This window comes from Dendrobium catenatum, unplaced genomic scaffold, assembly GCF_001605985.2.
Source record: "Dendrobium catenatum unplaced genomic scaffold, ASM160598v2 fragScaff_scaffold_123, whole genome shotgun sequence".
Taxonomy (NCBI): domain Eukaryota; kingdom Viridiplantae; phylum Streptophyta; class Magnoliopsida; order Asparagales; family Orchidaceae; genus Dendrobium; species Dendrobium catenatum.
This window is the reverse complement of record NW_021318585.1, coordinates 241,856-255,671: the sequence shown is the minus strand read 5'-3', so window position 1 is coordinate 255,671 and position 13,816 is coordinate 241,856.

The following is a 13,816-nucleotide window of genomic DNA, read 5'->3' as shown; positions in this document are numbered from 1 at the left end:
TTTGACAAGTAAATTTTTTTAGAAATCAAACGGTATGTTGTCAAATAAAGGTGGACAAGTAATAGAGTAACCTTCTACGGTGTTCCTAAATCTAAAATTTACCATGAATCATTTTTCTCTAGGTTTTCTAAAATACTTCATTTGAGTATTACTTTGCTACCAATTAAAAATTTGATATATGATGTTAAGCCTAAGTGAAGTGTACCTAAGCACACCAAGAGGGGGTGAATTGGTGAATTTAAAAATTAATCACTTTCTTAAACATTCAAAGGATATGCTTTTGATTTTTATTTCAATAATTTGAAAACAAGCAATTATTACTACTTGATGTGGAAGTAATTAATGTTATCAAAAATTGAAAAAATAATGATAATTTTCTAATTAAAAGAATAAATCATTAATCACTGATTTTTATCAAGCAATTATCACAAAAAATTAAATTCAAAAAAGTAAAATATAGAAAATAAGAAATAAGAACAAACACACAAAAGATTTATTGTGGTTCAGTGAAACAATGACCCACGTCTAGGGGTGTAAATGAGTCGAGTCGAGTCGAGTTTCTGCCTTATCAAGCCTGGCTCTTTAACCCTCAATTAGCTCGAACTCGAGCTCGATTTTGAATTCAAGCTCGATTAATAAGCTCGAGCTCGACTCGTTTAGAAAATACCAAGCTCGAGATCGACTCGAAAGCTCGAGCTCGAATCGAAAGCTCGAGCTCGAGCTTGTTTGAAAAGCTTGATTCTTAAATCAAAATTTTAGTTTTTTTTTTAAATTTTTTTCTAACACTTATTTAAATTTTATTTTAAATTATGAAGAAATAAATATATAATGTAGACGAAATAAATATATAATGAATAAATTTATTTCTAACACAAGTTTATCTTTTAATTTCCTTTTAAAAAAATTAATTGTAGAAGAAATAAATATGTAATGAACAATCATCAAATTTCATAACCTCCATTTTTTTCACTTATTTTTTCCTTATAAATGGAATAATATATTAAGATAATTTTCTCAAAGACCATATTCTCCTTTATTTAAAAAAATATTTAAAAAAATGATTAATATCAAGTGCAATTTTCAAGTGCAACAGTAAATCTATTTAGCAAAAATTGGGTGCAAAGAAGAATATATTTATGACCTCAAATTTTCTCATGTAATCGGTAGGACAAACTCCACATCTTCGTCCTCTTGCTCCTCCTAAAAAAGCAAAGATAATTGAATATTGATATGTAAGTACTTGTGATACGAAACAAATGTGTTCTATATTGTATGTAACATCGTTACCTTAACCCTTCCCTTCAAGCAATAGTGGCAGCAAACCCAGTTGGAGCCACAAAAGAGAGATTGCACAGAGTCAACCCCTAATTTTGATCGATATGTATCAACTACTCTTTCTCCATCACTAAAAGTGGACTCTGAAGCAAATGTACTAACAAGGATGGATAAAATATCCACTGTCATTCTCGAAAGTATGTGGTATTTGGCTTGATTATTTTTTCCACCATGCTATCACATCAAACTTCTGCCCTTCACTACAAAGTTCTAAGCCATCTTTCAAGTAGTTGTCTAAATCTGATTTTATAGGCATAGTGCTTGTTTTGGATGAGACAAATGAGGTGAAATCATGCCAACCACTATATTTTTAAGAATTAGATTGATGGTCTACACTTTGCAAAGAATTGGTTGTGCTCCTTGAACTCCCTCCTGCAATACCACCATCACCATCCAATTCGCCTTCAAAACTTCTAACATATTCCTCATACATTTCATAGAGAAGACATCTAACATGCTGTACATTCCTCATGCTTTCATCTCCATGATATATCTTAGGGTAGGCAAACTTAATTACAACAAACTTCATTCTTGAATCCATCACTGCACCAAAAGCCATGAGGAGATTACATTTGCCATAATATTTATCAAATTTAGCTTTCATCTTCTTAGTCATCTCCATAATAAAATTATCAGTAGAATGAGTTGTCAACTTTCCACCATCTTGACTGCTATGAGAGAATGAGTTTTCTATATCTGATGGTTGGAAGTGTAAGATTTTTTGCTTTTTTATGGCACGCATTCTAGCAGCACATGGGTCCAAATGTCTTTTAAATTGTGTAGCAGCACATCATGGACCACGTTCACTCCCGGGAGTTTTCCACTCAGGGTATTGCACTATCATTCTAGTGTCTCTTCTTTTTCCCCCAAGGCAAGGCGAAGAAGCCCTTACATAAATCACTTCCACCAAACTGAGTGTGGAGAAGAACTGGAAGCTATGCCACCCTCATGGTGGCAGAAGCGGACCTTCAATCATTTTTCTCCCTCTAGGAGAAGGCAGAGAACCTCAATCCTTTTTCTCCTGCCTAGAGAAGGTAGAAAATCCAGACCTCCTTTCTTACCCTCCTGGTGATGACAAAGAACCACGACCTCCTTTCTCACCCATCTGGTGATGGTAAAGAATCATGCCTTTAAGTTGAAGACCTTTCTTCCTAGAGCCTCCCAAGAAACCTAGACAGACACTTGGAGGAATAAGGTAAGACACTTTCCTGGAGCAACCGTGTGAATCCCTTACAAGCTCTCCCTTTCTTCTTCCCAAAGCTATCCTATATTTCTTCTCCAAGCTCCCTCTCAAGAACACTCAATAGCCAAAGACTTGAAACAAGTCTATTTAAAGATATTAGATACAAGGCCTCACGAAAGCCCTAAAATTTAATTCTATCGATACTGATCATACAATTCAATTTATGATCATACGATATGATTAGTTCAAATCACCCTTTTAGTGTTGTACAAATTAAAAATGTTGTAAGATCAATTTAATATATTACACTATTCATCCAGCACAATATGAAGATTCTTCTAGTATGATTAGTCAAAATGACTTCGTTAATCATTTAGTATAATGGTTGGCGAATAATTATCATCCCATGCAGGGATTGGGTCATATAATATAATTGACTCCAATCATCCTATAGTATATAATTGGATAAATTAATCAAAATATTTTCCTAATTATAGGATTAATTTAGGCAAGATTTAATTACATCCTATAGTAGGATACTTATCATATAATATGATTAGTACAAAATTTGAATTTCAAAATACCACCTAAATCGTGGCTTGCAGCTGGGGTCTTAATTTATACTGATAATCTTATGCGATATGTATTGTGCAATATAATTAGTTTAAATTACATTAATTATCATAATTAGTATTTTTTAATAATTCTGCTAACTAGCTTATCATATTGTATGATATTAATTGTAAATATGACTAGTTCAGAAATTTTAACTTCTAATTTTGACACTAACTCACTCCCTTGAGTGTGTATGTGTGCATGATCACCAAGCTTAATATCCACCAAATATATAATTTTGACTCAAGAAAATTAGAAATAAGAAAAAGTAAAAATACAGACTTTTCAAGATACTTAGCTCAATTCAATGCAATCTTGAGCTGAACAATTTTGCATAGTGTATGGTGAACCTGAAATGTTAGTGCAAAAGAAAAATAGATATATAATAATAACAATAGCATGATATAACATAGTAAGGAATCCAATAATATTTTTTATCATTAAAATTATATACCTATGGTCCAGATTTCTAACATCTGAGACCTCTAGCCCCAAAAACTTGATTGAAATCCAAAGGCTACAAAACCTTCAAATATTTATAACATATTGTTGACCTCATTATTAGAGGTCATTCCCTAGATTTAATCTCTAGCACCTAGGCCTTCTTAGCCTAGTGTAGACGTTGCCTTTAAGATTCCTTTAGGTGGTCACCCACTAACATAGCACCGGCTCGACTTTCCAACTCGATCTCATGATATGATCCAAACTAAACCCGAATGAACTCATCTCAAACCCATTGTTATTTTTTTTTTAAGATTGAGATTTGTAAAGGGTTTCAAAAGTGAAACTTGTGGGTGATTTGAAAAGTGGAAAAGTGTATGTTTTTTAAAAGTATAAGATTGATTTTGAAAAATGAGATGTAAGAATTTTGAGAAAATGAAATGCTTTGAGAAGTACAGTGTATGATTGTTAGATGCTGAGATATTTTAAGAGGTGAAAAGTGGGATTGTTGGAGAGTTGCTTTGAGTATTTGTTGGAAGGAAAAATTGTTTTTGATAGAGACGGATGGTTTTGGGGTGAAATTGTTGAAAAGTAAAGCCTCTCTTTCTCTTCCTACCCCTCTTCTACTCCCTCTTCTACTTCCCCTTTCTCATGCCTCGGGATAAATGTTGGAAAAGTACAAAGTGTTATTTTAAAAAAGTAAAAGGTTTCAAAAGCAAAGTCAACGAATCGGCGTTCAAGCCCGAAGAAAGGTACATTTTTATTTTTAATTAATTTTATTTATTTAATTATTAATTATTAAATATGCTTCTAATCCATGTTTTCTCTTCTTTATTTGCATGAACAACGAGGAATGATACCGTTTGAGTAAACAAATGGACAAGGGACTGAAGGCGTTAGTCACCTCCATCCAACCGGGTGGAGGTGCTACGGGCGGAATCACCGGGTCATAGCCCCCAGTGACAGTAAGTATTCTAAAACTTATAAAGCCCCTAGGAGGCCCTTAATGTGGTTTGTGCAAATTAACCCTTCCCCTTTAGGTCCCTATAGTGACTTTAATTTTATTAGGATTATTTTTAGTTTATTTTAGATCCCTAAACTCCTTTACACTTCTCCCAAAAAAACTCCTTTACACATGCGCAATGTCCTAAGGGTAAGTGATAATAAAATTTTTTCACCCTATACAACATTAGTGACATTTATTTATTTTTATTGCTCTCTGTGATGTGATTTGATTGACGATTAGATTACCCATAGGTTAGGAGTGATCTGGTTGTTCATAGAGTTTTCTGTAAATGGCCACACTCGTGCAGGGCAATAAAATGGGGCTAATTAATTAATACATATATAAATGCTATAGGTGCTTCAACTGCTTAGCCCCTAAATAAAAAGAGTGACTAAATATGGTTGATAAATTCAATTTAAATGTGAATATATAACTGCTTGGAACTGATTTTATTATAAAATTTTTAGGATAACCCAGAGGTAGTCTAGATTTTCTTTTTCTTTATGGTATGTAAATGTAATTTGTTAAAGTCAAGTGTTGTAAAAGTGATTTAGAATTGAGATATCACATCCAATCTAGAACCCAAAAGAAAAGAGAACAACCCTTAGAGGAGTGCTCCCTTTTATTTGGAAAGCTAGGTTAGTATGATTTGTGATATCCAATGGCAAAAGAAAATACCCCTTTGGGGATGAGTTTCTTTTTAATTTGGATATCCAAGTTCGGCAGATCCAAGGAGTTCGTAGAAGAAGAAAAGATGAACTGAGGAGATGAAAAGAAGAAGACGAAGAAATGGAGATAAGGAAAAAATGTATATCCCATTTCAAAATCACTTTTGTCAATTTTAGGATTAGAATCTGAGTTTGTTGTCAGTGGTGCCCGGTCACTTTACTTTTCAGTAAATTCTGTGTTTAAATAAAATGACACTTGCCGTATAGACATTGGACATTCTATTTTGAATAATTTATTTTGATTGTTTACATTATTTGCGCACGAGAATGGGCTATTTTTTGTATTTTATTGCATGCCGTGTTTTGTTTTAGCATGGATATGATCGAAATTTTGGTGAGAGTACGATAAAATTTTTATACTTGAAATCCTAATAAAAATTTTAAGCTCACATAGTAACTCTAACGATTTAAGAAGTAAGCTCGGGACCACTGAAAGTTAGCATAAGCATATTATTACCTTCTCTTTCTTGTTAGGCACCTCCCCGCTTGCGGGTTCTGGCAGATCACTTGACCTATGAGGGTGTAGTTTTGTCAAGGGGATATTGTGCAATCTCTAGGGAAAAATTTATTTTCTAAGCCTAATTTTAAAACTGCTTCATATTCATTTTATGTATTCGAGTCAATTAGGATGTATTATATTAGATACAAATTAAAAAAGAGTCTGAAGTGTTAATTATATTTTATTTCTAGGCATCACTCACCATATATAAGTTGAGGGGCTAGTTAGGATCTGTCTTAGATGTCAGCCCCTAATTCCTTAAAACTTAAATAACGTCCCAACCCATCTTTCATAAGAGACTTGATACATAATTTTAAAACGCCTAGGCGGTTAGCTGTCTCCCCAATCCAGGCTGGGGTAAGTCTAGATTTGTACTTCATTAGTTAGGTTTGGGTTACTACTTTATAGTGCCCAAATTAAAATTATGTTCAGAGGCAAATTTTTTTTAGATCTTAAGTCCTCACCCTCCGGGAATATAATCCCAAATTTTTAATAAAATATCAACTTAAACATAAAATTTCTCTCTTAAAATGTAAAGTCCAACATAGGGTATATTAAGGTTGCCTCTGAGCTTCTCAGAATCCGACACCTCTTACTTTTCCTTCTTTGATTCGTTAAGAATTGTTTAACATAGAGCTTTCTCCTTAGAAAATTCTTACTTCCTTTCCTTGTCTTTTACTTTATAGTAAAAGGGTATGAAATAACTGTTTTAATCGAGAGTTTTCTTAGGAGCATTTCTCCTAAGATGTAATTAAGTATAAGGGCTTGCCCCTATAGGGATTTGAGAACCCCATATTAAAATAATCCTTATTTCTGTCATATAAAATAAGAGAAAAATCTTTGGAAATGTAGATGTCTTTAAAACTTTATTTCTAATTTTAAATATACATGAAGGATGTTATTATTGTCTTTTCAAAAATATAACATCTTGCTTGTTATATTCAACTTTGAAAATGATGAATTTTATAAAACCCATTCTTGCTTTTGGATATCTTGAAGAATATTATCTTTGTCTTTCAAGATGATATAATATTCTCCTTGTTATATCTAAATAAAAGAATGGATAAATTTTTCTAAAAACTTATTTCTATTTTTAAACACATTCTCTAGAATTTCATGTTTATCTTTCGAGATGATATATAATTCTTTAAATTATGTTTGATCATGAAAATATCATTTTTAAAACTCTATTTTGATATTGATTCCATTATAGAATATTGTGTTAGTCTCTCGAGATTGTGCTTTATTTTCAATGCAGTATTCGATTACAAAATAGGAAAATTCAAAATCTGTGTGGCGATACATTTTTTTCCCACCACCTATTCCGCTAGACCTTCCCATCTTGTAGATTTTGACCTTGGGCCTTACCCAAAATATTTAACAATGTCCATAACCCATTATGACATGTTGAACATAAAAATTATATCTTGGTGGACCAAGGTTGACCCATAGTTGACTAGAGGTCAAATGACCAAAATGCCCGTTTTGGGGAAATTTTAAGTTTTCTCTAAACTTTAGCATGGTCAATCTATATCTAGCCATGAAACCTCTTCTAATGCATCCTAAACATTATTAGGAGTATATTGAACTCAAATTTAAGCCTTGGTCATGCATAGTTGACAAAGTTAACTCATATTGACCAAATTTCCCCTTAAGGTCCAATTAGTCATTTCAACTCAAATGACCATTCTATTGCATGAGACCACATTTATTGGTCTTAAATCACTCATTTAAACTTGTTGGACTCAAACCCAACCCATGGGTTAACTTGGTTGACCAAATCAACTCCTAACCTGTACTAATATCAAAAATAATGCTTCAAGCCATTTCAAACCAATTTAATCTCTCAAAATTATTCAATTGGACATCCCACACATATCCAAATTTTTTTCTAAGTCAAATTCCCCTTGATTTTACTTGGTAAACTTAATTGGAGGGGTCAAAACCCTCTCCATTTCTATGCTCTTGGTAAAAATTCCAAACTCATGGTTTCAAACACTTGGCTAATGACACAAGCAACCAAGTTCACCTTCTTGATTGCCACATCATCCCCATTGACTTATTTGACCAATCTAATGGTCAAATGTGCCTTCAAATGGTCTTTAAGTGGCCATGTCACATAAGCAAGCTCTTCACCCCCATCAAAATTTGCTCTAAATTGATGTAAAGAAGTCTGTTTCCTTCCCTAAGAAGCCTTAAGCTAACAACTTAAACAAAGTTAAGGCATGGTTTAACCAAATGAGGGAAAAGCTAGTGGTTCCCCTTCCCGTGGACCAAGAGAGGTCTCTCTTAACTCTAGAACTACCCCTTACTTCTAATAGGTTCAGGAAAACGCATAACATGCATCCAAGCCTCCCTCAAATAAATCCAACCCATTCAATCTAAAATGGGAGGGTTAAGTGCAGGAAATTTTACCTAATTTATCATATTCACTCTTAATCATTCAAAGTCCACCTCCAGCAACCTCTAACTCTCCAAGTCATTCCCCCAGCTTCTCCAACCATTTCATAAATTTTCCCAAGCTTTTCTAGGAAAGTTTATGAGGGGTATTATACTCTAAAGAACTAGCCCGATGCTAACCAAGATGGGGGTGAATTGGTAGTTTTAAAAAAATTTAAATAAAAAGAAAAATTTTTTTGACTCATTTTAAAATAAATTAATTGTGCAAAAGTAGATAACAAAATATGATATTTTAACCATAGAATAAATACAAAAATAATTACAAAAAATTAAATGCAGGAAAAATAAAAAGAAAGAACATACCAAAAATTATAATGGTTCAGTCAACCTAACCTACGTCCACTCCCCGGAGCCTCTCCTCCAAGTATGACACTAACAAAAGTGTCTCTCCTTTTTTCCCCACAGTAAGGCGAATAAGCCCTTACAAAATCTTTTCACCATCCAAGTGTGGCAAAGTACCTTAAATCCTTTTTCACCCTCTTGGTAAAGGCAGAGAACCCAAAATCTTTTTACTCCCTCTTAGAGTAGGCAGAGAACCTGGAATCCTTTTACTCCCTCCTAAAGTAGGCAGAGAACTAGGATCTATTATTGATGATCGTCTCCCTAGAGCCACCAAGGAACCAAGGACGAAGCTTGAAGAAGATGATTGAATCTTTGCTTGAAGCAACCTTTATGTTTCCCTTCATAAACTTCCCCTCACAAGATTCTCCCTCCCTCTCTCAAACTCTCATTCTTCTTCTCTAAGCTCCCTTAGGTTAGAACTTTACCAGGATATTTGTCAAAGGACAAATATATGAGCTTAAATAGAAGAGCTCCAAAAAAGCCCTAATTTTCAACTTAACAGTAAAGATCATCCAAAATGATCATAATATCAACCTATATGATTAGTTCAAAACACCCCAATTAGTCAGCACGATCATCCTTGCCTTGTATGATCTGTTCAAGAATTTGCACTGATCGTCCTAGATGATTATGCGATCATCCAGGATGATTTGTTCAAAAATACATAATGAATCATCTAGTATGACATGGGGTGATGGGCAGTGATCAATGGATCATCCCAAACTAGTCTGGGGACATTCTAGATAGTCGAATTGAATGATTGGAGGAAAATTATATTTTTTTTGTCCAGGATGATACGTATCGTCCCATAAAAAATAATATATCATCTAGGATGATATGAGTGGATCATCCTGTACAGTTTGATTGATCAATTTAACCATAATTAGTCCCATAATCTTAGGATCAATTAAGGCATAATTGTCTTACATCGTCTAGGATGATCTATGTGGAACATCCTGTATGATCTAATTGATCAATTTAGCTATAATTAGTGCCCTAATTATTTGATCAATTTAGGCATGATTATCTTGAATCATCAAGGATGATGTTAATTATCTAGGATGATATGAATCATCTTATACAATTAGAATAAAATTTGATAATTAAAAATTAACTAAATTTTGATTGTCGACTTGTTTTAATCCTCTAAACTAATTATCCTAGAAAATTTAAATCATCCATTATGATTATTTAAAATCTCATTTTAATAAAAGGTGCCCTAATTAGGGTTTTGTTATAAACTAATCCACTTTTGATTAGTTCAAAAAATTGAAACTTTTCCTAACATACTCCCTCGAGTGTGTGTGTTTATGGCTATTCAGATTCAAGATCCATCCCAATACATTTGACTCAAGAAAAAGTAAAAAAATGCATTTGGAATTAAAATTATAGACTGACTTAGTCCTAGTATTCCCAATCTTGAGCCGGCTTGTAAGTGAGCTTTAGGTCCTGAAATGTTAGCACGTAACAAAGAAAATAAATATGCAATAAACTCAATCAATAGGAATTAGCAAGGTAAGAGAAATAATAATATTTTTTATTATCAAAATCACAGTGTTTGGGTCTAAATTTGCAACAATCTCCCCCTTTTTGATGATGATAAACATTATTGTTAAAGGTTTTTAAGAATATTTTGCTATTCCCTGCACCCCCCTTACTAAGTTAATCCTTTAAAAAATAGTGGAGAGAATTTTTTTTTTATTTTATATAATTTTTTAAAGAAAAAAAAATAATAGTAAACACTAAAAGTGAAAATAGCAGTAAATACTAAGGATGAAATAAACTAAACACATAATAACAAATAAGCTTTTACTACAACACATTTTACAATAACACACTACTCCTTGTTTTGACATCACAAAGGGGGAAATAAGATAACACTAGACACTGCAAAAATAAACACAAAACAAATTAAAACCCATAAGGATCCTAATCAGAAGGAGGTCTTGGTGGTGGTTGAAAGTAGCAGTGAAGAGAAGAAAATTGCTCTCCAATCCAAACCATATCTTGGTCATACTGCTGCTACTACTGGGCTACATATGCATCAAATCGAGCTACATCCATATCATGCTGGTGTTGCTACTCGGTGACATAGGATTAAAATCTGGCCTCCTACATGTTAAACATCTAGACTAGTTGATCATATTGAGACTACTGGTTGATAGGGACAAGTGAAAGAATAGGTTCTTCTTCCTCTTCCCCCGGCTCCTCGCTCACATTGTGACGATGAGTACTATGAAGGGTGTGGAAGAAGCTATTGGAGTAGAAAGTAGGGAGGTGATTAGGTAGAGATAGATATTGAAGGTCATATTTGGTTTCTAAGACATAAACAATGATATGTCATAAGACTAGGTTTTACTTTCTTTTATGGTCAAAATCCCTAACACTAGTTAGGTGTGAAAGTTTGTTAGGGATGTTAAGCCTTTATGAACTAGTCCCATGGCTAACCAAGAGGGGGGGGGTGGGGGATGAATTTGTATTTAAAAATTTCTCCAAACAAAAACACAATCACAACCAAACCAAGATTCACCAAAAGAGAAATTAAGTGTAGAAATTAAATGCGGAAGCAATAATAAAAAATAGTACACCAGATTTTATATTGGTTCGGTCAACTTGACCTATGTCCACTCCTAGGAGCCTCTCCTCCGAGTATTGCAATAAACCCAGTGTCTCTTCTTTTTCCCTTACAGCAAGGCAGAGAAGCCCGTACAAAAACTCCTTTCCACTGACCCCGGTGAGGTAGATAACCTAACTCCTTTCGCGTCCTCCTGATACAGGCAGAGAATCCAATTCCTTTTGCTTCCTTTAGAAGCAGGCAAAGAACCCAACTCCTTTTGCTTCCTCAAGAAGCAGGCAGAGAATATTTATCATATGCTGATGTCAACCTCTCTCGAATCTCCAAAGAACTAGGGACGACAACAGGAGAAGAAGGCTCAGATCCTTACTTGGAGCATCCTTTGTGAATCTCCTCACAAACTCCCCCTCATAAGATCCTCTCTCTTGCTCTCCCTCTCATCTTAGCTCTCTCATGTCAGGACAGCAACAAAAGATCTCCTCTTGAGAGAATAACAGATTTTTTTAAACAAGGGCTCCAAAATAGCCCAAATTAGCAACTAATCGTCAAAGATCATCTAGGGACAATCGACCGATTGTCCTGTATGACCAGTTCAAATTTAGCTCAATTAGTCAGGATGATTTAGAAGAGTCTGAACGATTAGAAGGTTACTTGGTTCAGATTGTTTGGGATGATAGTATATCGTCATGTATGATTGGTTTAAGTCATTGAATATTATCCAGACCATCGCCCTGAATGGATGTTTGGATGATGAAAAAATAACTACACCGTCCTGGACAATCCCACGATCGTTTGTGCCGATTAGTACAAAATGACAAATATCATCCAGAGCATCGCCCTGAATGGATGTTTGGATGATAAATAAATAGCTTGATCGTCCAGGCCGATCTCAAGATCATCCCGGACGATTAGTTCAATTCAGTACATATCATCCAGAGCATCGCCAAACCTTAATTAATTTCCTTAATTATCATATTAATTTAGGCATAATTACACTACATCATCCAAGACGATGTCTTGGATGATGTCCCTGACGATGTCAAAAAATAAAAGATGCATAAATAGATATGACGACCAATTCTTTTTGATTTGAGCCTATCACCCCGGATGATGCTAATATCATTCAAGACGCTTCACGTAATTTCGACTGCCTTAATCAGAATGCCCTAATTAGGATTTTTATTTTTAACTAATCGTCCAAGATAATTTTGAGATCATCACGGACGATGTGATCAAAATAGACAACTTTAAAAACAATAAGAATTTATCCCTAAAGTGTGTGTGTGAAAGGTTACTTAGCATCAGGATCCACATCGTTTATAATTGACTCAAGAAAGGATAAAAGGCACATGGCGTATATTATAAGCTGACTTAGTCCTAATTTATCCAATCTTGAGCTGGTTAGATTTGCAATTTGATCTTTTGGACCTGAAACATTAGTATGCATGGCAATCATAGAAAAATAGAGATGTTTGCTATCATCAAAATAATATTCCCTAAAATCAGATTCACAATAATTTCGCCCTTTTTGATGATGAAAAACAATTAAATAATTAAGGTAGTTTAATAGAAACAGCGTGAATCAAGAAATTCAAATTTTACTAAGGGACGAACACAATATAACTAATCAACATAAAAGAACGAACAAAATACAATAGAAAATAGTATAACTACCCCTTTTGATATCACAAAAAAGGAGGGAAAATTTGAAAAGAAAAGCAGAATATAAGACAAAAAAAACCAAAGCATTTTTTTAATTGATCAAAGCATGAAAATAATAAAGTCTCCATGTGTTGGAATTAAGAAATTTGTAAGAACAATGAGTTAACAACATTAAAATCTGAAAAATGATAGAATAATCGATCCTATTAGCCCTTACTCGGACTTCTCTCTGGGCAGAATCATCTTTTGAAAACAAAAGACCTAACTTAAAAAAACTAATTGGATAAGAAAAATAGATCCGTTTAAAACTTGGTTTCAGAAAAATATCTTATAGAATAATATACCAAAGTAATTTGTTACAATCGTAAAATTCAAAATCAGCCTTTGAAAATATCAAGTGGCACATGAATTCTTCTAAGATTTAAGGGTTTGAAAGAGAAGGAAGCTTGCCTTTTGGTGGGCTCATTTTATGCCTCTTGACAATTGATTGACGCATTTTGCGCATATTTTAATTTTTGATACATTTTATGTATCTTTCAATTTTGACGGTCATTGCGCATCTTTTCATTTTCTTTCTCTTTGGGGCTCATTTTATGCCCTTAATTTTTTTTTGTAAGCAAGATCCTTTTTGAAATTCTTAAATACTCTCAATTGTGAGTATATCTTCCAAATATTAGAAAAGAAAAACTCACTCTCTAATATATGAAAAAATAAACCATAAAACAGAATCAAATTCATATGATAAAAGCAACGACAAGATTTCAAAGAATTTAAAAGTAATATAAAGACTTTGAACATTATATATATAAGATAGATTACTGTAGCAAGAAAAAAAAAATCTAAATATCAAAAGCCAGTTGTTAATTTGAGATGGTCTTTTATTTAGAAAAAAAAATTACACCACTAAAGGAGGTTAAAGGAAGGGAAACAATTAACGGTGATTCTTCCTTTAACTGATTTAAAAATGCAA